This window comes from Macaca nemestrina, chromosome 19 (genome assembly GCF_043159975.1).
Source record: "Macaca nemestrina isolate mMacNem1 chromosome 19, mMacNem.hap1, whole genome shotgun sequence".
Lineage (NCBI taxonomy): Eukaryota > Metazoa > Chordata > Mammalia > Primates > Cercopithecidae > Macaca > Macaca nemestrina.
In genome coordinates, this window is record NC_092143.1 from 66,577,575 (window position 1) to 66,602,584 (window position 25,010).

Below are 25,010 nucleotides of genomic sequence, written 5' to 3' on the forward strand. Positions count from 1 at the left end.
GAGAGAGAGAGAAACGAAATCATTCGGAGAGGGAGGAAAAAAAAAATCCCCTGTCTGATCTACATCTGGGCTAGAGGAAAAAGTTTCTGTTGTGTGTTTTCGCAAAGAATAAATATGCAAAACCGTGCGGTGCTTCTTTTTTCCTTTTCTTTGGAAGAAGAAAAAAGTCATCTCGGAGAGGGGGGAACAGCCCCCGCTCGTGACAAACGTGGCCCGGGGTCCCGGCCGCCGCCTCCCGCCCGCCCGCCCGCCCGCCCGCGTCCCGCTCGGGTCCTCTCCGCGCGTCGCCGGAGTAAACAGACACGGGCCGCCGCCGGCCGCGGGGACCGTACCCCGGCTCGGGCCTCAGGGCACCCCTCTTGGCTATTCCCAGAAGTTAACCGCCCCCCGCCCCTACTCCTCCCCGCCACCCCTGGAGTCCTTTGCGTTTCGCGGTGGGGTCCAGCTCTCCGCCGTCCACGTTGGAGAGGGAAGTTTGCGGGGCGTGCGTGCGGGATTTTGGGGGCGCACTAGTTGGCTGCGGCGGGGGCGGGGGGCACTGAAGTTATCGATCTGGTGGCTGTGTTGGAATGTGGCGAGGAGAGTCACGTGGCGGCCTCCTCCTCCTCGGCCGCCTCCTCCACCTTCGCGAGCCTCCTCCCGAGGAAATCGGGGGCGGGCGGCCGAGGGCAGCCGCGAGGTCCGGCGCTCCGAGGCGGAGAGCGGGAAGGGCGGGCGGCGGAGCGCGAGGGCCGGAGGAGGGGTCCGCGGGCAGGGCAGGGAACGGGGCGAGGGCCGGGGGCGAGCGCTGGAGGCAGCCGCGGTCCCCGCGACCCAGAGGCGGAGGACAAAGGGCGGCTGGTGCGCCCGCCAGGGCCCGCTGGGTCCCGCCGAGGTCCGCGCTGCCCGGCCCCGCCCTCTGGTCCCCGGCGGCGCAGCATCCTCTTCCTCCCAGCTGCCAGGCCGCGGCGCCCAGTGGCCCCGGTTCCCGCACCGGCCTCCGGACTCGCCGCCGGCCTGGGGGAAAGGGGTGGGCAGGGCCCGGTGCTCCACGCCTCCCGGCCCCCGGCCCCCGGCCGCTGTGCATTTATGAACTCGATGAACGGAGATCTCACCGCACACACAAAGCCCTTTCTTCTCCTGGGAAGGGACGGGGTGGGGGAGGGCCTTGCCGATTGGAACGCTTGCTTTTTTCCTAAAGCGCAGAAGTTTTAGTTCGGAAACGAGGTGAATCATTGGCATGTGTCTCCACACTGTGTGTCTGGTGGTTTCCATTCACATGGGCCCCTCCATTTTTCTGGGGGAAACCTAGACCCAGGGCCTGAAAGATCCAAGTGTCGACAGTGAAAAAAGAAACGCCACGGGCGTGCGCGGGTGTCAGGGTAACGGTGGACCAGGCTGGCGCTGGGGAGACTTGCCCGAGACCCCAGCTTTCTTGAAAGTAACGCTGAGCAGAGTACCAGGACAAACCTCTTCCTAGTCACTTGGAAAGAAGAACTTTCCGAGTTGAATTAGGATAGCGGTTGGTGCCTGTCCGGTGGAAAGGGCTCCAAGAAGCTTCTGAAACCCCGTGCAGGAATTTGGGAGGGCTTTTTCTTTTCCAAAAAAAAAAAAAAAAAAAGAAAAAAGTTTATTAACGTTTGTACGATTGGCAATTTTGCTCACTCGCAGCTTCTGAGCATTTGGTTCACCTGCCTTTGGAGTGAATTTACAGCGAAAGTTCGGTTGACTGAATGCGTTTGTTCCCTGTGCTTCCTGAAGAGGATTTCTTCTCATGCGCGTAGGATTTTATGGGCAGTTAAGGGAATCCGTCAGTTGACAGTATTCGCTGGGCAGGCTTGATAAGTCGAACTGCAAAATACCTGTGCAGTTCTTAGGTTAACAAGCAAAAAATGGCAAATGAAGATTGAGTAAAGAGGACATTTTATTCTTTTGTTTTATTGTCATGTTGCAAAATTATCCAAATACCTTCCCCACAAAGACACAGCATCTGTTTCAACTACCAAATTCTAAATAAACTATTTACATTAAAAACAAAGATTTAGCTTCCAGATTCTGTGTGGGCGCGGAACACAGTGCTGTTCTCTCCTATCAGCTACTTGGACAACTCCCAAAAGAGCGAATGGCCTCAGGTGGGCTGGCTGGGCTTTGGGGGATGAGAAGCTGAAGACAGGAATAAAAATAGTACAGTCCTCACTGAAGAGCGGATTGTTTTTCTTCAGGATATACCTTGAAAAATTCATATGTACATGGACTATACCAAACGAATCATTTTGATATTAGTAGCGGTTTTGAAGAACAGAAAGGGCATTCTGGGTGGCTCTTGTTAAATACCTAGCCTTCTCTTCAGTATTTTGATTTCCCTATGTCTTCTTGGAAGGATCTCCAATTTTTCAAAATGTGTTGTAGGAGTGTTCTGAGTATGCGGATTGTCCATTATACCATTCAGAAGGTCACACTTGGATCATAGAAAAGCTAGGGAGGTGTTATTACGACCTGTGTTCTGGTATAATATTAGTAGTAATATGCAGTGAACAACACTTTGCTATCAGCAGGTATAGAAAGGCAGTCCTGTTGTGTTTCTTCATTTATGAATAACTGATTAATAGGTTTGCAATTAAAAGATAAAAAGTCTGATTTTATTAGATGAGTGACAGTATTTCAAAGCCATGTAGATTACTTTATAACCAACTTGAAGGAGGCATTGGAAACCTTGAAAATGCAATAGGCCCTTCTAAATAAAACATGAAGTTCTGCACTCAATTTCCAACTTCTCTCTTACATACTAGTACTTTAACCAACAAGATTTAAAAGATATTGCTGACATGACTGTCAATTTGATATCATAATTTGAAACTTACGTCTCAGGAAAGTCATTTACCTAAGGCAGATAAAAACATTAAGACACAATGTCAGTTAGGTTTGGAGTTTTTATTTTCAACCAAATGCTTAAAAATACAGACTACCAGGACATTGCTATTAACAGTTGAATTTAATGTGTGAATTCTCATAATTTAGTACTCTGAAGGAATAATTATGTTTACTTGAAAAAGTATGCTGGGTTTTTTGTTTGTAGGAAACTTTAGGGTAACTGTCCTAAGAACCCACCTCCTGAGAGTAGGTACCGTATTTCTGGCTTCAGTGGAGCGGGCCCTGGTTGGTCTACTTACCTCTTCTGAAGTGCATTAAACCTGTTAAACACCGAAAAGATGCACTTTTCTATTTGCAAAAGCTGGAAATGTATTTTGAAACATGGAACTCCTTTACCCCTCCTGCCTCTCAAAGCCCTAGCATCAAAATTATATCAGCCCACATACAAAGTCGAGAAACTTACTCTGTCCTTATGGTACGAATCTTCAGGATAACACCTTCTATTTAATGAAATGAAGAATTAAAGCCAGTATTTAGAGGGATGGATGGACAGACAATTAAATGAGTCACTCTTTCTGCCCCATTTATATTATTTGGATATTTGTCTCAATTCCTGAGAGTAGACATGGTACTTGAGTAGATTACCTGACTCAAAATAGTTCTGCTGTCAGCTTATTTTTAGAGGCAGCAAATCAGTTGCATCAAATTGGTCAATTGTGACCTATTTCTATTTTTCTTGCTGGCTATTTATTCTCTTTCTTGTGGTGCCTCTCTGATGGAAGTTTCTCGGCCATTTTACCTAATAACAAACAATTTTTTTTGAAATTTCCTCCAAAAAGCACTGTAAAAAGGAAAAAGTGGTCCACTATATAAAGGTGTGATATATTCAGTAAGAGCCAAGTTATAAAGCTGGGAAGGAGAGAGGGGAGCACTTAGTCATTTAAATAGCCAAGTTAAACACAAGACACAATTAGGATATCTGAACCCTCAGGTGTTCATAAACCCATACCAGGGACCTCTGGAGAGGAGTGGTGGGAACCAGGGAGAAAGAGAGCCCCAGAAGTGCCTTGTTTAACTTGGCTGTCACAGTAGCTAACCCTTTGTAACTTGGCACATTTTGAAGTTATCACACTTGTGATTGACCTTTCCCCCATTTACCTTCTTTTGTACTTATGAAGGTTTATTTTATTTTATTTTTTGAGTAGAGTAATTTATTTAGAAATATAATAGAGTGGCAAAACTTAGCTTGCAATTTAAAGAAGAAATGTAAACTATAGAATTTGAATGTAAAGGCAATGGATTTTAAGCCCCAAACCTTTTGAAAGTAAGAAAACCTGTGTATTAGGCTGTATTCTCTAGTGGAAAAGCTCTACAAATTGTAGGTGTTAGAAAAGCTACCTCAGGGAACTTGGACTGGCCCTGAAATTTAATAGAAACATTCAACTCTCCAGCCCTTATTTAAACACATTTTTTCTGTCATTTTCAAAGTCAAAATATATATACTTATGGATAGACAGGTGAAGTATAACAAAAAAAGTGTTTTTCTTATATTTCATATGTTTCATTTCTTAAACAACAACAAAAAAAACTGATCACTGAAGATTGAGTTTTGATTTTGGAAATGATGCCATAATTAGGAAAAAAGCCCCCAATTTTGTGTGTGAAGGTAATTGTTTTAAGACAGTGCAGTGCTTTGCTTTTAATTTAAGAATTGCAATATGGCTTTCCCTCAAAATTATTTTTAAATAGGTTGTGACTCCCTTTTTTCCTGATTAGATTTTAACCTAAGGTAAGTTTTTAAAAAAATATGAAAAGATACATACGCACACACAAATTAGAGATTTCTTTTCATGACTGTACAGGCGAAATTACTAATTGTGTGGCACACAGAAATGTATGCTTTACTTTTGTACTTGTATGCTAAAAAAACCTGATTATTGGAAACACTGCAGAAGCTCAAACAGTGTTTGACATCCATACTCCTTCAGACACTTGCAAATGTTCTTCTATTCATCTATCAACCAGTGACTGTTTCTTCCCTCCACCACCTCTAAATTATACTGACTAGATGTTGAAGTCATTAAATTGATTATAGTCCAATCAGTAGACAATCCGACATAAACAAAAACAGCAATTACAGTTGGCAAGGATCCCATGAGTGCTAGTCAAAGTTCCAGAACTGATGGTCCAGTGAGTCTCTTCCAAAACGCCGGTTTCACGATTTCAGCACTTCTGGCAGCATCTTCTTAAAGTGAGGGCACAGAAATTCATAAGATTCCACTTGGCCTTAAAAACAAAAACATCTGTTTGATGCATGAGTGGATTGTTGACTTTTATTCATCCAGCCAAAAAAGGACAAAAAATAGGATATTGGACATAAAAGCATACATGTAAAAATGAAATTACAAAGGGATTTGAGATTAGCAGGCAGCCTTTTATAAAGCAAGCTGTTAATAATTTTTCTTTTTTGTTTTGCCAGAGTATTTCCATGTCCTTTAAAAATCACTGTAGTTATTCTTATTGACAGCAGTGACGTCTAACAGTGATGACAGAATTTTTCAACTTTTTGCTTCCGGTAATTATACTTAGTTCTTTGTACTTGCTTATTTGGTCTAGTGCAAGACTTGTAGCATATTTATAGATTTCTTTTCACCTTAGAGGAACATTTGTACCTGCCTCCCTCTATTTTTAAAGGAGGTCTGTTTGTGAGGGCTCGTTAGTCTGGTAAATTCTAGTTAAATACTTATTGACATAAGTTGAAGCATATTATTAAGTATACTTGCTTGAGTTTTCATTTTGATGTAAAAGCATGTAATTAGAAGAAAGAGGTTTTGATAGTAGAAAAGAGTAGGTCTACTAAAATCAATTAAGAATTTTATGAAGGGTCTGTTTTTCCTATTAATGTGTTTTATTAATTCATCTGTCAGGATTCACATTGCTGGTTTACTGTCATTAATTCTGTTGCCACAGAATACATTCCTCATGGTTGGAGTTAATGGATACTTGTTCAGTTTTTCAGTTAATTTTAATAGAGAAAATGATTTTAGGACTTGCAATATTTGTATATTTTAGCAGCCGTCTGCATTGTTAAAATGTAAATATTATCATTAAGTAAGATGTGAAATAATGCTTTTGAATTGAATGAGATTTTGATGCAAAGGCTGATACTCTATATCAAACCTGTAGCTAAGTATTTTCCCAGATGTATTTAATTTTTTTCTTCATTGACTCCTGTTGTGCTGTCAAAGGTGAAAGTTCTAGGGGTGGGGGAGATGCATGCAACTTTCTAATCCCATTTCAATTAAATCTGAAATGTTCCTGTTTTTTGTTTGGGGATTACATGGTGCTAGGATTGCATATACCTTGTTTGTTGTAATGAAAGCCTACTTGTCTGATTTAAAATATGTTCTGCAACAGTGTTATTGCAAAGCAATTAAAACTTAAACATTAAAGTTAACATTAGTAAATTTAAATAGCTCTGTTATAGTATTAATCAAATAGTGTAAGGAAAGCTTTTAAATGGTTTAAATAATTATGCAACTCTTGGCATAAAAAGCCTGACACAAGATAAATCTTTGAAAACTAAGTAGAATCACTTTTTTTTTTTTTAATAAAAAACTTTAATTTTAGGCACCTTGGGCTTTTAGCATGCATCACATTCCACCTCTAGTATAAGTAATTATGCCAGTTTAGTAATTATTAGAGATGAAAGAAATTCAGTAAGATATGAATTCTTTAAAAGTTCAGTAGCTTCAGTGTGAGCAGGGATAATGATCAAGCAGCAGTTATCCTGCTGCCTGGGGACCTTGCCACAGCTACAAGCACTGGGTTGATCTTGGGGGTATCATTATTATGGCGGCATATACTATAGTTAGTGTTTCTACTCTAGTTGTCAGATTGCAGAGGTTTATAATTTGGTCATTAAACCAACTTAGATTCCAGTATGACTGTGTAAAAACTCTCCTTTCTTAGAACATTTTTTAAAAATAAGATAAATTTAAAAATTATTATTTTGGGGCAGCATCTCTTTTAATTCCATGGGATAGTAAATGCTTTGAAAAATCCTGAAAAGAAAAGAAATGTGTAAGTCTGTCATTTTTCTGTGTATATGTGTTAGGTATGTGTTCATTTTGAATCTTGTTTTTAAGATGATTTGGTTTGGAAAGCATATGTACTATTCGTGCATGATCATAGCTCTCCCAATCTGAGCAAGGTCAAGGGATTGACATTCAGAATATCCATTTTCATAGTAGTGCAGTTTTTTTGATTTATATTTCAGTATTTTGGTTCTGATCATTTTTTTGTATATGTGAAACCCAAGAGTTTTAAGTCCCTCAGTTATCACCACATAGTGTGAGACACACACATACATAATGTACATACACAGAAACATACTCTAAACCTTCTATAGGAAATACAGTTTGTTTAGTAAGTCCATGTAAGTGTTAACAATGTTTTAAGGGAAAAATTGGATTTTTTTCCAATTAAAATTGGTGTCATTTAAAGAATATGTTTCCCTTTTGAAATCAAAATCAGCGTATCATTGAGTCTCATTATTTCACTAATTTTATTAACTTCTCTTTCCATCTTATGATTGGCTTTTTCTCAAAATTTATTATCCCATCAGGATACTGTGAGGGATATGATATGTCAAGATGGAAACTTACTTACCTGATAGGGACAAAATCCTCATCGATTACAGACAGTTCCATATATTCATACAAAATACATTTGTGAAAACCTGTAGTGAGGTGAAGAGTCCACACAGTAAACTATAACTTGCTATATTGTAGGAGTTTCTGTGACCTGGAATCTAAAAAATAACACTATTCTTTAAACTTTATATTGACTTTAAGAAACAATTTCCAGCATTTCATACACGTTCTTACCTAATATTCTTGTCTTTCACAACAGAGCCAGATTAGGTCCTATTAGTGCTTGAATAAGACTGTATATTAATTGCTTTCAGCATTCCTAATGATTTAGGTTGTCTTAGTTGTGTTAAGTTTATTAGACATATGCTTATCACCACCATCAGCACCTTTTGTCTTTCACTGATTACTTCTATACATTAAGAAAAGGAAAAAGGCTGTAACGTCTTCACAAATGTTGCTCCACCAAGTACTAAGGAAGCCAAAACACAATCATTGCTTGAATGCTGGTGTTTGGAGTCTGAAGTTCCTATACGTAGGGGGGTTTGGGGTTGTCATTGTACAATCTGCAAAGTTATATGATGTTTTGCAGACCTGAGGCAAGGGTTAAGAAGAACTGTGGGCTCAAAGGAGTGCATATTAATTCCTGAGAAGAGTTGAAAATAAAAACAAACAGTTATGGTCGTAAGTATTGTGACTTGGATACTAGTGCTTGTAGGTAAATAGTTGTAGAGCAGGAGGAGCACGGGGCATCCTCTGATTTGCCGTGTGCAGTCTTGACAAACCATTTACCCTCTGTACTCTAGGATTTAGACTTTCCGTAACTAAAATGAGGAACCTTATTCATCATTTAACAAGTTTTGGGGGGGGTTTTGTTTTGTTGTGTTTTGGTATTTGATGCCTGTTTTATCCCAGGCACTGTGCTAAATTCTGGGGATGCAGCTGTGAACCAAACAGATACATAAGCCTTGCTCTTATGGAGCTTACAGTCTAGAAAACTGGTTGAGAGTTTACATACCTTCCATTGCTTTTTAGCTTTTGGAAGAAAGCGCTGCAGGTGAGGAGAAGGACATACATGTGTATGGCATGTTAACTTTTTCTGTGAGTTGGGTCAGATGAAGCAGTTAGACAAAAGGAGTCTCAAAAACATTTTTGGCACCAAAAGTTTGATGAGCTCTGCTTTTTAAGAATTGCAAGCTTTGTTTTCTCTTATAATGGAAAGGGAAATATGTCCACTTGAACTGAAACAACTAAACAACAATATATAGAACTCTTACTTCCCACTCTTTTGGACTTAGGTCATTGATGTTGCAATATCTTTTACCCTTCTTAAAAGTTCTGGATAACATTTTTGAACGTTATTCGTGCAATGGTGAAGCTAATTAATTTTCAAAGTTATTTAAAGAATTTAAGGCATCCTTTAAGATAATTGGAGGTTTTGGAGAATGTGTATGATGTTGATATTAAAAAACAACAAAACTCAACTTCAGTTAGGAATCCCTGCTAACTGTATTTAGGAATACAAGAACTCACAAGGAACTTATTCCGTTAAATGTGCAGGTGTAGAACACTAGGGAATGCAGCAAGTTGGTATTAAAAAGTCCATAGTGTGCAGGTTTGATTATTTTTCCCCTGAGAGATAGGTGAATGCCTCGAAATAAACTTTTACTGAATCATGGATCTTAAGTGAGACAATTTAAGGATAATGATATTGGGTGTCTTGATGGTCTTCATGTTCAAAGATGTGAGCACTGGAATGAATGGTGATGGTGGAGTGTAACTGACCGAAGAAAAAGATGATCAACATGAAATCCCTTTTGCCTCCTCCAACATCATACAGGTCATTTACATAACGATTGCATCATTATACCAAATTTTTAATCTTCAAAATAAAACCATTACAAGATAATAACACCATTTTATAGCTCCTGTTAAATGTAACTGTTTTTTATACTTGCTTATTTACATATTTAAAACCCAGTATGAGTGTGATGGGCTGGCAGACCTCTATGGTGGCTTCTTAGCTCTGTCTTTGTCCCTGTGTCCCCAGGCTAGGAGAGTCCTTAGCCAGTTGCCTGCCCTATACTAAGTGCTCAATAAACTTCAGTGGAATCAGTGTCACTTCCTTTCCTAACAGTCAAAAAAAAGTATCAGTGACTTCTGAGTTCCCTTGTAGCTCCAGCATCCTAGATTCTTATATTGAGAGATTGTGATTCTTGCAAGTTGATCAGTAATTCATATTAATGGGGCAAACGTACTTTCAAATTGTGAACTTGACTGAGTTGTAGCTGGTGGAACAAAATCAAAGACTGGCCAAAATTTCCAAACACAGTTTGGACAGCCTTACTTTCCACTGCGATTTCTTATCAAGATCCCCCATTTAACTGTGGCCATCTAAAACATTTGAGCCAAGGTCAAAGTGTGTTGTTTGATTTTATTATTTATTTATTTATTTATTATTATTATTTTTGAGATGGAATCTCACTCTGTCGCCCAGCCTGGAGTGTAGTGGTGCTATCTTGGCTCCCTGCAACCTCCACTTCCTGGGTTCAAGCGATCCTCTCACCTCAGCCTCCCTAGTAGCTGAGATTATAGGTGTTCACCACTATGCTTGGCTAACTTTTGTATTTTTAGTAGAGACGGGGTTTCACCATGTTGGCTAGGCTGGTCTCGAACTCTTGACCTCAAGCGATCTGCACACCTTGGCCTCCCAAAGGGCTGGGATTACAGGCATGAGCGACCACAACCTGCCATAGTGTGTTTCTTTAAAGATAGCACTTTAATTTAGTTTGGCTACCTTCAATTCATGTTCATCCATTTGTCCAAATACTGGTACTCTTTTCATGCAGCAGTGTGTCCCAAACCTTTAGTGATGTCCATGGCTTCACTTTGAATCTCTTCTAGGCTTAGATTGTGGATTTTCAAGTCAGTGTTGTAATAATAAGGGCTTGAATAGTGTTTTCATCTCACATCTTATGAGAGGCTTTTTCCAACCCACCTAACTTAAAGTGACCCATCTCTTTATTATTCCCTCTATACGCCGTATGTCAAAGAAACTATGGCACTTCATTTCCTGGTTTCTCTATAAGTCTTTTGAGAACAGTTTGGTGTCCCTTTTCTTTGAATCCCCATAACCTACAATGTAGACAGACAAATGTAGACACACAAACAAATGCATTAATTCAGCCAGTTGATTAATCAACAAATATTTACTGTGTTTTACCAGTCGTTTACCAGTCTAAGAGTGCTAGCAGTTGAGAATGCTATGAAGGAGACATATTGTCTATATCCTGGTAGAGTTATGATAAAGCAGTGGAAACATATTAAATAAACAAGATGCTAGTAATTTACATTCCTTCGAAGGGACAGCACCGATGTTAATGAGACCGTTTAACAGAGATGTCAGTGAGGTCAGGGAAGGATTCTGGAGGAAGCACTTTCAAGCCAATCCTGAAGTTTCGTATGTTTTCGAATGAAAGTTATTGAACATGGTCATGCATTCTAAAGGATTTTTATTGAGCACCAAGTATGTGTCAGGTTCTAGGGGGACAATACGGAACCAGTCAGACCCAGTTGCTCATGGGTTTCATGGAACTAACAGTCTGTGAAGACATATTATACGCCTCTTTGTGTCTCTCATAATGTTAACTTTAGATTTTACTTAGTTTTACAACAATAGTGTACTTTCAGTTCGCACAAACGGTATCCCTTTTGTGTCGTTGGCACATGGCTAACTTCTGTGCAAGTTCTGGCCATATTTTAATTGTGGGCCTAGTTTTGCCATTCAAAGTAAACTACCTACAGCTACATTCATTGTGTTTTCCATTACCTAAGTCTATTAACTTTCAAATATCTGGGTGTTTTAATCCTTATAATGCTCTCTAAATACTTGATCAACTCACTCATTCTGGAATTGTGAGACAATTTAACAACTGTTCTCTATTTTATCTCTTAGATATTTAAGAAAATATATGTTAGTCTTTGCAAATTCTTAGCACAATTTTCACATCAAGGAGCTTAGTAAATAGTAAACGATGATAGTGCATCGACAATTCATTAGTATATTCTGTAATTAAAAAGAAAATGACTGGGTGCAATGGCTCATGCCTGTAATCCTAGCATGTTGGAAGCCCGAGGTGGGTGGATTGCCTGAGGTCAGGAGTTCGAGACAGGTCTGGGCAACCTGGTGAAACCCCATCTTTACCAAAATATAAGAAATTAACTGGTGTGGTGGCACATGCCTGTGGCCCCAGCTACTCGGGAGGCTGAGGTTGGGAACATCACTTGAGCCTGGGAGGTGGAGGTTGCAGTGAGCTGAGATCACGCCACTGCACTCCGGCCTGGGTGACAGAGTGAGACCCCGTCTCAAAACATAAAAACAAAAAAACAAACAAAAAAAAAAATGTAGAAAAACTGTGAAAGATTAAAACAGTAATATGTCTCCTAGCACTTTTTTCCACTTTCAACTCACATTTCCTATGCATTTTCTGTTGTCTTTATTCTTAATTGTAGTTTTCACACACACACACACACACACACACAAGTCTGTGAGAGGTTGTTTGAATTCAACCCTTAACCATCCATGTAATTCTCCGAGATAGGTCAGAGTGAGATACATCGGTACTCTGGATGGCCAGTTATATGTTGCCCCTTCCAACTATTCTTTAAATATCTGTTCCATGGTTAGACAGAGACAGTGAGTATAGCTAGCTGGGGTAATGTACCCAGGGAGCTAACTGGGACAATCTTAAATTGCAATGTATATATGTGCATGTTTTTTTTTTTTTTTTCCCCCAAACAGAAGCGGGAGGTCTCTATGTTGTCCTCCTTCCTAAATATATTTCCTAGCAGCCCTTCCATATAAGCACTTATGATCTCTCCCCTTTATTCTAATGACTCAACACTATCCATTGTATGGTGGGCTGTTGTTTAGTCCATCCCCAGCTGCTGGTCATCAGGGTGTTTCTTTTTAGTTACTTATCTGTGTTGCAGTAAGCATACATACATTCCTGCTGATATGTATGATTTTATATACATGGGATCAATTCCTAAAAATGGAATTGCTGGTTAAAGAGAATGTGCATTTAAAATTTTAGTGGATACCGCCAGTGTGCCCTCCATAGAAGTAAGACCAATTCACACTGCAGTTGGCAGCAGGGTTAGAGAGTGTCTGTGTTTAAATACTTCATCCTTACTAATGCGACTTGTGAAAAAACAAACTGGTATTTAATTGACATTTTAATTAGCATTGCTGTAATTGTCAGGTAGATTCAGCATCATTTCAATTGTTTATAAACTGTTTGTATTTATTTTTCTGTGAATTGCCTTTTTATTTCCTTGGGTGTTTTATCTTGTGGTTTGAAAGAGCAGCTCATATTATTAAGAAAATTAGCTCTTTGCCTGACTTACATGTTGCAAATATTTTCCCCAGTTTGCCTTTTGACTTTGTGGGTGGTAATTTTTTCTCTTTTGCCATACAGAACTTTCAAATTTTTATTTTTGGTATTGTCAGTGCTTTCCCTTGTAACAATGGATTTTGTGTCTGACATATTATAGAAAGGATTTTTTTTCCTAATCTTTCTTTCTGTTCTGTGTTCCCCATTACCCTGGCTGCAGTGCCTTGTTACCCCACCTCCATCTCTGCGTCCCCAGCCTCGCAGAATATTTCTTGGAATGTAGTAGGTGCTTAGCAAACATTTATTAAATGGGGAGAAGTATAGTGTGGTGGTTAAGAACATGGGTGTTAAACTAGACTCTGGGTTGAAATTCTAATCTGGTTGACCTTGGACAAGTTATTAAATCACCTGGTACTACAGTTTCTCCATCTGTAAATGAGGGTCCTACTAGTACCTAATTCAAAGAGCTCTTGTGAGAATTAAGAGTTAATTAGTATAAGCTCTTAGAATAGTGTCTGGTAGATATGAAGTACCTGGTAAATGTTTCTTCTTACTCTCAAAGGTTTTCGCACTTTTGTACACCCCATAGCATACCACTCTTTTCTATTCTAGAAAGTTCTTTCTTGCTGTGGTTGAAGATTGGGGATTTTTACGTACCTATGTGGTAGCACATAGCCCTTTCTGAAGCCTGTTTTGAGGGGGCTAGAGGGATCCTCACAAAGTCTTTGCTGAGTTCAGTCTGCCATGACAGGCACCTTCACCCTGGCCAATGCAGTAATCCAGTCCAAAATCTAACTTTGCTTTGTCAACGTAGATAGAATTAAGAAAGAAAAATTCCTGCAGAAATTCCAGTTAAAAGATAATGGAAGCATAAAGTGAAACTGATTAATTTTAGCACCTCTGCCATCTTTTCTGGTAAGTTGGGTTGGTGTCTTTTAGGTTCTCTGCAAAAGGGCCAGTGCTAATTTACAAAGGTAGTCTAATTGTTCTTGGGAGAAAGGAACTGGAGACAAATAATTCACATATCATTATGAAAGTTTAATCATAGCAGATTTATTAATAATCCTTAAATTAAAAAGGTAAATCCGGGCTTGGGTTTACAAAAGAATTAGTGGAACGAGGGGATGATTTTCTGCATCACCTCTGTCATCAGTAAATTTGTCTAGAAGCACTTTTTCTTGGCTTCAGAGAGAGATTCTGTGTTGTCTAGAAGCACATGTGGGTATAGAGTTTGAATGTGGAAGGAAAATGCAGGAATGGTCTGCTGACTGGCAGTTAACTCCCATTCATGCCTGGCTGTGTCTAGCCAGTGCTTTAATTTTATTCGATACCTTATTTGGGGGCAGATTGACATTGCTTTCCTCTTGGTTTCTGCTTTATTCTTTCTGCAGTAAATCTTAACTGTTCAGCTTGCTTTAATTTCCCCTTAACTTCCCTTGCTTGTTCAATCACAAGTCTTACTCTCTCTCTTCAGTTCATGAAATCAACCAGGCCCTACTTCTAGATTGCTTGACTCTGCTGGCCCTTTGGGTTTTAGAAGCCCAGCCTCTGTCTGCGCTCGCTAGTTGACTTTGGCATTCACTTGTCCGGTGACACTCTTCATAGACACTATATTTTCTTTTAATTTTAACTAAATGTAAACTGTCATAAAGTTGTCTTTCTATACTGACAAAGTCTAAAACCTTAATATATCCAATCAGATGACTTTCAAAGAGCCATTTATACTTTTTTCTTCAACCTTAATGCTAAATGAAGTGAGAGCAATAGTCATGAAAATCAGAGTGGGGAGAGCCAAGAGGATTGAGAGAGGCCACTTTTAATGAGTGGAATATCTTTAAATGATAGAAAGTGACAAAGGAAATTTCACTTTGGGATCGGTTAATGTAGATATTCTGGGAAACACTTTTAAAAGGGTATTGGGCTCGGGTGCTAGTTTAGTTTCCTGAAAGGCCAGCCAGAGGTGGGGATGGACATCTTGTTAGGTGAGGTACAGTGTTTTGAGCACAGGAGAGGATACAGATCATGAGAGTTTAGAGCAGGGAAGACCCTAGAGATGACCCACTTGCTGTCTACAAGACCCAAGGACTTAAATGACTTACTCCAGGTCACACCATGACTTCGTGTCAGACTAGGGAGGACAGTCTCAGTCTCTTGATTTATAATTCTAGGAATTACCTTTCATGGCTATACCCTTTTTAGGTGATAAAAGGAAAAGTGACTTTTCCAACCCTTTCAGACTTTTTCTGAAAGCCAAAATCACAGGCACACTGCGCTGAGAGCATCACCTTCGTTATTCTAGTCTGAGCAGTGGATGTCTCAGTGCTTTGGTCCTGTGTGTGCAGTCGGCATGTCACAGGGGAGCCAGTGCCTGGTGGACCCGCGTTTGAATCCTGCACATTAACAAGCTATGTGTTACTGAATCTTACTAAACCTCAGTTTTCTTACCAGTAAAATGTTAGGAATCTACCTTGCAGGACTGTCATATTAAGAAACAAACATCAGGTGCTTAATGGATGTCTAGCTCTTAGCAAATTACTAACTGGTTTTTTATTCTGGATGAAGTTCTCTGGGAAGCTGGGGAGGCCTGCATGTTTTATCCTCTTTATGTTTATCTCGTCTGCAAAGTCTTTAGGGGTGGTACTCAGTATTGTGGCTTCTTTGCCACTTTATGTGGAGAAGAAAATATTTCCCCTTCTAGAGAAAGCCTAAGAGGAATCGTGTGAACTTTTATATTCAACTCTTAGTAACCATTCTCTGCAATAAAAGGTGGGTAATGGAGCTGGAGGAGAGTTGAGTTCGCTATTTATGACAAATACCTTATGTGTGGGCACCTGTTCAGTGTTTCAGAAGACACTGTGTCTTCCTTTGGCTTTAAATGTATCCTTTGTCAGTTATCATTCCCCACATTTTATAGGTGAGAAAACTGAGTCACATACACTGGGCCCATCCAGTTAGTATGGCTGAAGCAGAAAACGCACTCGAAAGTGGGCAGTCTTTCATCCCATACTTTTCAAATGAAGAAGCCAAGACTGGTCATAAACCAAATCAAGATGTAGAAATAATTAATCCTCTGGCCACCAGATCTCTCCTCTGATGTTCCTTTTGACTTTAGGCATTTAGATCTGAGTTCCCTGTCCTATTCTACTCCCCTGCCCCTGAGAGAAAGTTACTTCTCCAAGAAAAACTGTGATAGGATATCAGTCCTTTACATGTGAGAGAGCATTAAAAGCAGCGGAAACCTGACAAATCTCTAATTGTGTAACTAAAGGCTTTGTCTTCTGATTAAAAAAAAAAAAATTGAATGCCTCTGGAAGCTGATCTGGGAGATATTTTAGTGGCGGTGGCAAGGGGGTGCTGGAGCGTTTTTTTCATTGCTGGTGAAATCTTGAACTACTGACTTGTAGAAGTTGAGTAGACTTGCAAAGGTCTTTCTTCTCGGTGCTGTTACTCAAAGGTCAGGAGATTTGCTTGGGTGGAGCCCACCAGCTTGACTTCTGGAAAAAAGTGAGTGATGGTTGTGCCTGCAAAGATAATAGCAATGCACCTGGCTTTGGGCTGAGTAGCCCCTGGTAATACTGCACTGGCAGTATTAAACACACCATGAAGCAGAGAGAGGGGAAACAAATTCATATTTCCCACTGGCAGATGAAGGCACTTGACCATCCAGAAGCTATCCCTGTTTTCTTTCGTTTGAAATATACTACATTTGATACAGTTTTTCTTCAGGGCTGTGAAAGATGGACATATCTATTGCAGGGATAGGTTGTCCTAAGGACTGGTATGGCACTGATACCCTCTGTGGAGGGGACTGGGCACGACTTGCCACTGTTTCTGAAAAAATTACTCCAATTCTGACATCCTAGAGATGGCATTTCAGAGATAGGATGTACTTTTTTTTTTTTTTTTTGGTAGTGTTGGCTAAATGTAAGGTTTCAAATGTGTTGGATTTTAAAAAACTACCAACAGCAATAGCAGGATTGACCAGATTATTTTCCTTATTATTCTCTTTTAAAAATAAGATGAGCCCTGGCCCCTCTGCCCACCCTCTGAGAATATGCTCCCTCGCCATATATATTTACATATACATCTATCTATCTATCTATCTATCTATCTATCTATCTATCTATCTATCTATCCATCTATCTATCTATTGAGAGAGTGTGTGTCCTTATTAAACTACATGCTTATTAATCTACATAGTAAAAAAAAGCAAAACAAATAAATATAGGTGTTTATTTATCAGCCATTTCCTCCATGTGTGATTGATTTAGTTGATATTACTTTATGCATATTTGGAGATTATCTGGAAATAATCATTTGAAAATATGTTTACATATAGCATTATTCTATAAAATATATACTATATACTCTAGTATATAGACATATGTATATATTTGTATATGTATATGCTACATTATATACATAAATACTATACCAATATATGTGGTCACATTATCCTGACAAGTCAAGATTGAGACAATATAAGTGGGAACACATTTCCACAAACAACTATTAATTTATAGTTACTATGATAATTGCATACACGTTCACTTTTAGTTCTATCTGGGTAGCGCTGTAAATTGTGTATTGATTATGCTAATGGCACTCGTGTCTTTATTACTTGTCTGCAGATACATGCAGATTGAATGCACATTTGGTGAGATGGTCATTCTGTAGGAAAAAGTACATTTTTAAAACCTGGCTTTTGGAGAGATTGTGTTAAAACTAAAGAAAAACATTAAACTCATATGGACACCTAAGGAATTATTTTTGTGTCCTAGGAAATGAAAAGTGCAGTTAAAAAGTTTAAAACAAATGATGCCTTTATGTTTTCTTTGTTTCAGATTCCTTAAGGAAAGTGTTGCAGAAATGGAACTAAATCAATAATGATCTGTTTTTATAGTTTATTTTTGGTTGTGTGGCTTTTCTTGTTTTGTTTATCAGGCTGAAGGAACCTTAGACATTTAGGGTTGTATGTATTTTAAAATTTATTAGACCAACTAGGGGAAGACAAAATGAATTCCTTTTTTTCAATTATACATAAATTTTCTTGTAGTTTATAATAGCTCATAAGGTATAAATCACAGCCTCATTTTTTTTTTTTTGCTCTGATCTTTCATTATACAAATTTGTGCCTTATGTTATATAGACTTTTTAAAAAATTTCTCTTTTCCTGAGTCATCATGTTACCAAGGCAGTTGTTTGGAAAATGCTTTCTTATCTTCCTAAGTGGGATCATTTCTTACAAATGTGGACTTTCTACTTATGTGTTAGCTAGGAAAGAAAAGAAAAAATGTGTTTTCAAATTATTTTTCTCTTTGTTTTAATGGCATTTTGATTCTCAGTTTGAGAACCATTTGGAGCTGCTGAAGGGGGAAAAAGAAAGAAAAAAACTCAACACTTTTTCATGTTCCTGGGTGAAATAAATCTGTTTAGTGGAACATTAAATGCCCAAAATGTGATTAATTGACAAACTTTAGACAAATCCAATTGTCCTTGTCTTTCAAATATATGATTGCAGTTAAGGAGAGGAAATTCCTAAATTAAAAAAAAAAAAAAAAAAGAAAAGAAAAAAAGAAGAAAGCAAGACCAAAGTCACTAGTAAAGAGAATTGAGTGATAATATTGTATTGATTTTTGTGAATGAGGTTGGGGTTTACCTTCTCAAAATGTGAAGGTGAGTATTGCTACATTGCATCAAGCCAGTGTTTCCTGATTCAAACAAAACACTTTCCCCCAGGCTAATGTTTCAGCAAATGTTGAGATAGTTAACTTTAGGTGTCCAATTCAGAAATGTTGCAATTTGATTGGCACTGTCTAAAATGGCTGAAAAAATACAAACAGTTGGTGTAGCTATTAGTATGATATCGTTAATACAAAGGCATTTAGCCCCAGATTTTTCTTTGCTTGGGGGAACTAATGCTTTCTAGCTGTGCTACTAAGGCTACAGAGACTTATTTAGTAAAGAGGAGCCAGACTCTTTCCCAAATGTCCAAATGTCTAAATCCTAGGTTCAAAAAATTGGTTTTATTTCTTATTGTAGCTGTCTTGTCTGAGAAGTAGTTTTCAGTATACCTGGTCATTATGTACTAAAGACTGCACATAAATGTTTTCAAATAATTTGTTTTCCTCCAGAGTGGAATTTTTTTTTTTTTTTTTTTTTTTTTTTTTTTTTTTTAGCAGTTTTAAAGTTGCTTTACTATCAAGAAATTAGTGCTTGATTAGCTGGATATTAAAAATATTTGTGTGTAGTATCTTTCTTATGTAAAATGGAAGAAAGGGGTCCTCGAGGCTGGGTTTAAGATTGAACATGGAACTACAGAAGCTGGTTTTGTTTCTTTTTGCAGGAAGTTAGAGACTATATGAGATTCCAGTGTGTCACTGTTGAATCTGAAGGCATCAGGGTAGTTGGAAGAGTGAGGCATTTCAAATCTGGCAAGAAGAAAGGCTCATGCCAAAGCAAAACAAAATAAAAACGACAAAGTTACAAAAAGACATTGGGTATTTTACTTTAAGCCCTTCATCTAGAAAAAACTTCAGTGGGGTACTTTTTTCTTTCTTTATTAGTGTAGGTGATTTTGAGTTTGTGTACCCATTTTGGCCTTGTGTCATCTCTTTCCCCTGCTGCCCTGTCACATTCTTTGTGGTTCCTTACCGTATTTTCTTTTAGGGGAAGGCTGTGTGCACCTTTTAAAAGAAGCATTTTAAATTTATTGGCGTTTTATGTTATTAAAAGTAGTAGTCTGGTGTTTTGACTTTGTCTTATGAAAAGAATCATGAACTGCAAGTAAAATCGTGTTAACTTACTTAAACTAATGGTTAATGATATATTTAAAGAAGAGATAAGAAAGGGATATTAGAATCAATGTCTCTTTTGGTTTTCAGTTCAATTTTATACTTATTCTTCTTTGGCATTGTGTGTGCTTAAAATAAAACTAAAGTAAAAGGAATCTTACCAAAGATCTTTGAAGTCCTGAGAAGTGTCATTGGGGCCCCTGGAAACCTCTGGTACTCGGTTAGAAAGTTAGGTGGTGGCTGGGCGCGGTGGCTCACGCCTGTAATCCTAGCACTTTGGGAGGCCGAGGCGGGTGGATCATGAGGTCAAGAGATCAAGACCATCCTGGCCAACGTGGTGAAACCCTGTCTCCACTAAAAAATATAAAAATTAGCTGGGCATGGTGGCACAGGCCTGTAGTCCCAGCTACTCGAGAGGCTGAGGACGGAGAATCACTTGAACCTGGGAGGCAGAAGTTGCAGTGAGCTGAGATTGCGTCACTGCACTGCAGCCTGGCGACAAAGTGAGACCCTGTCTCAAAAAAAAAAAAAAAAAAAAAAAAAAAGGTTAGGAGGTGTGATTTTTCTGCCCAGGTTTTCTCCAGCTTTGGCACTTGTTTGTCACTATTTAGGTAAGTGAGAATATGGGTAAAAGACAAAACCTGGATGTGAAGATAGTGAGAAAAACATGCTCCTGTCTAGGAATGGCTCCATCAAGCCTGGTGCCTGGCAAACACTGAGACAGCTCTCCACTTTCCCCTCCTCACCATCCATCCAGATCCTGTTTCCAGAGTGGCTCCCAGAACCATGATTTCCTTTCTGCCACTGACTTAGTTTTTACTTTCTACTTCCTTCCTGGTTTACCTTGTAGGCTCTGGACTGGTGTCTTTGCTTCCAGGTCTGATCTTTGTCCATACCATCCTCTCAGTTACCAGTGCAGCATCTTTGTATAATGTCAACCAGATCATTCACTCTCCTACTTAAAATCCATCCGTGATTTCTCATAGCAGTGAGGTTAACATCTGGACGTTTTGCTCACAGGAGTTCCTTCGTGCTCTAGCCGCTTTTCCAGCCTGGTCTCTGCTGCTGCCCCACTGTCCGTCTGGTCTATCTGCCCCCCGCTTCTTTGAATAGCAACACAGGTACTTGCATTTCTTTGAAGGCGTCATGTAGTTTTACGTATCTGTGGCCTTACCTATGTTTCTGTTGCCTGGAGAGCCGTGTTCTTGTTCTCAGTGCTACGTAGTCTTCAAAATGTAGCCCAAGCTGTTCTTCTTGGGGTAAAATTACCCTGCCCCGATTTAGATGCCCCTCCAACTGAGTACTTATCCCTCTTGCTGTAGTCGTTGACTTACTCTTCTCTCTCTCTCCTTGCGCCCGTCAGGCCTTCTCATGAAATGACATAGGCAGAAAAGTGAGAAGTTTCAAATGGCAAACTTGGGTAAATGAACAAAACCATTCAAGGCCGGGGAAGTCAGACTTGTAGTTTCCAGTCATCCCAGCCTATGCCTGGTCACCTTGAAGGCTGAGAGGATCGGTATCCCCAAACACTTGAACTTGCTTTTGACCCACTAGTTGGGAAGCTGCAGCAAATTGCAAACTTCTTGGAACAGGAATTTAGATGTTGTATCTCCAGGCCCTTAATCAACTGGCTATTAACCACATAGGTGCTTAAGAAATGTTTGCTTACGGAAGTCGTCACAAGGCAGCCTTAGAAATTCATTGTGAAGATAAATAACTTTACGGTAGGAATACATTGGTAAATAGCTACAAACTACTCTGCATTAAAGTTGGAGTACTGAAGTTGCTTTTCTATTGTGTTTTTCTTTTACCAAATTTCGTGTTAAAGATAAAGCGGAAATAGGCTGGCACGAAGGCCACACCTGTAATCCCAGCACTTTGGGAGGCTGAGGCGGGTGGATCATGAGGTCAGGAGATCGAGACCATCCTGGCTAACACAGTGAAACCCGGTCTCTATTGAAAATACAAAAAATTAGCCAGGCATGGTGGCATGTGCCTGTAATCCCAGCTACTCAGGAGGCTGAGGCAGGAGAATTGCTTGAACCCGGGAGGCGGAGGTTGCAGTGAGCCGAGATCGCACCACTGCACTCCGGCCTTAGCCAAAGAGCGAGACTCCATCACAAAAAATAAAAAAATAAATAAATAAGATAAAGGGGGAATAATGGAAGAAAGAAATTCGGGTATATCTTTCTGATTGGAAGAGGAGAAACTTTTTATTTTATTGCAAATTGTGCAAGTGAATGTGTGTGTGTGTGTATGTGTGTGTGTATGTGTGTTTAACCTCCCCTAAGGCTAATTTCCTCCCATTCAGCATCCTCCTTCAAGGAATTTCACTTTAGAGAGTGGTAATAAATTCACAATTGGCATGTTCTCCTTGATAACAGTACATCTGTGATATTTCTCTTTGGTCTTCAAGGACCGTGATAGACCTGTAGAACAATCAAGCAAAACCACAGAAAGTCTAAACTTCAACAGTGCGATTTTGTTTAATACAGAGATCATTCTTTCTGTCTGAGAAGATTTTATAGTCAAAGGAAAGAACGAATAGATGACAGGTTCCTTTTTTTCTTCTGTAAAACAATTTAATAACTTTCAGAGAATAGAGTGTTTAGAAAATAAACATTGCAGAAAAAAAGTAAAAGGAGCACATTCTTATCCGTGACCACAGGAGCTCTTTGGACTGGTTGGTGCCCAGCCAGGTCTCTGCCTGGGATGCCCATCATAATCCTGCGAAGTTGAGGCTGATGTGGTTCCAGGGATGCTCGGCCCTTTGCCACCCCATCGATTGCTTTTGTTTTTGTTTGTGTTTTGTTTGTTTGTTTACCTTTAGTTGACAGTAATAAAAAAATGAGGCAGCAGACCAGCAGGCGAGTGTGGGACAGACGGCTGCACAGTCTGGCAATGCTGCCTGCCTTCATTAGAGCCTGCTTGCCATTTTATAACAGTGTGCGATTTATTTCCCCTAAATCTGTTTTCGTCTTATGGGATTTCAAGTTAGAATGCGTATCTAGAGCCCAGAAAGCACAAAATAATGATCCCGCCCTTTGGTTTTTGAAAACCAGGAAGGCTTTCTGTTTCTTGTTAACTCTTTGTAGCCTGAAGGTAACGTTTTCTGTGTTCTTAAAAAGTATGAACAGAAATCAGGGATTGTGATTTGAACATACTTGTAGGGGAGGAGTGCTTTCAGATATGGTTTATTCTAAACAGATACTACTCCCTGATTATCTCTTTAGGTGTGGGACTTCTAAATATGTCACTAAACCTAGAAGGCTAGTTGTGAGTACACACATGAACTTTAAATACAGCATCATTAGACAGTTAATTACACTTAGCACAAGATGGTTGTTAACCTGAGATGCACCATTTGCAGTGATTTGGGGAGATTTTGGTATGGAATGCATTCATCTAAATTATTTGTTTATTTATTTGGCATAGAATTCCTGAATATGTGACATGGGTTATAATGCCTTTTTATTTTCAGACAATATCCTTGAAAGAAAGAACTCGGGCAGCTTTCTAAAGTCTCAAAAACCCTCTGTTTTTACTAGTTCAGTGTAGTGTTGGGGCCACTTTTTCTTTAATTTTTTTTTAGACAGTTTTAGGCTATTAAGATCCTGGAGGTCATGGTCATCACAGTGAAGCTAAGACTTACTTTTTTTTCAGGTAGTATGCATTTTTTAGTTGGTAGTTTCTTGAACTCACTGGGCACTGTGTGGGTTGACTTAAGATTGAGTAATTCATGCCATGGCTGTTTAATTTGGTGAAAAGCTGGCTATGATCAGAGAACAAACTGTTAGGAAGTGGTCCAGTTTTAAATTTGCATGAGTATATAAGTAGAGTATTTTGGGTTCATTCATCTCTTGCCAGTCTTAGTTGTTAAGTAATCTTATTGCATTCATATTTACATCATCCTCAGAATCTTGTGTTTCTGCCACTCTCATAAAAACTGACTCTGGTTTTTAAGGTAGAGCTTCATGCTTGGAATTAACCAGGAAAAGCCTCATTTATATCTCCAGCAAGAGGGACAGAGGGCCTGCACTGTGTACTTGCTGCCAGAAGTTTTTATAGTAATACTTTGTATCTAGGCTCTGGCTCTTACCATTAAATGTGCTTTTTATAGAGTACCAAGTTATAAATGTAGTGCAGCTACGGCATATTAATCTTACTGCAGAGATTTAATGAGGCAGTTGTTTTGCGATGGACACTATTGGGAGCAGAGAGCGACAGAGTTTTACTTTACCACTGAGCTGCAGAAATATTCCTTGCCTGGTAATAATTATAACCACATGATCTCTTAGTTTTTCTTTCTTTTGCCAGTGCTTTTCCATGCAAAAGTGGCTTGGAAGGAGGTCCATTTTGAGGCAGTGAAATGGATTGGAAATTGGGCTGTTTTCTCAGTAGTTTGACATTTTAGCTTTGATCAGGCATGGGATCCTTGTTGCACAGAGAGAAATATGTAAGATGAGTTTCAAGAATACAGATAGTCTTTGCCAGTCCACTGAGATGGCTTTTAGATATTCATTACTTTTACTTGACTTTTATATAGGTTATAAAAAGTAAATGTGGTGAAACCTCATTTTTACATGGACAGAACAGAATTTCTGCTGGTTGGCCTTAAACTGATTCCACACTTGAAATTAATTGAAGTCCATGGGTTTATTGCCTCCAACACTTTTAAGCCAGTGTAATTTTTCATTTCCCCCACAGTTGTAATTTTATTAAAGCAAGTTATAGCAATAACAATTCTTACGAAGAGGAAGATGAGACCGAGAAAAGAACCACCTGCCAGAGAATATAATCAGGGAAAAGAATGCTTCTTTTAAATTCCTGTTTATAAGTAATGTTAACAAAATTGGAAACAGAAAGCTGCCACTTACTTTTGTAATAATAATTGTGCGTGTGTTCCAAAATTCAGCATTTTATCCAATCAGAACGATATAAATCCAGTATCCCATAGCACCCTTTTCAGAGGATGAGGTGGAAAGTTGGTTGAGGAGGTGAGATCATTTGTGTTGAATGCAACATGTTTGGGCACCATCATTTATGGTAGGGGGAGAGAAAGTGGTGCCTGCAGCTATGACACAGTTTGTAGTTGCAGTGTAGAGAGTTTGGAGATATTTTAAAATATAACCCTTTGCGTAGATTTATAGCATAACAACGGAGTTGGGAGAACAATGATCCTTCCTGCAGTGGTGCTGGGGGCAGGGCAGTACTTACAGGCGTGGACCTTGTATTTATAACCCCTTAGGCTGAAGTCAGAGGTTTGAATGGCTAGCAGAGTAATACAATTATTTTTTATGATTGGATCTCAAAGGACT

At 39.2% G+C, this 25,010-nt stretch overlaps 1 protein-coding gene across 4 annotated transcripts in view; it reads left to right on the plus strand.

The window, feature by feature from the left end:
* The window catches only part of LOC105465267 (zinc finger protein 521), a 292,362-nt gene that overhangs the window by 1,581 nt on the left and 265,771 nt on the right, over positions 1–25,010 (plus strand). The gene's annotated exons all lie outside the window — the stretch shown is intronic.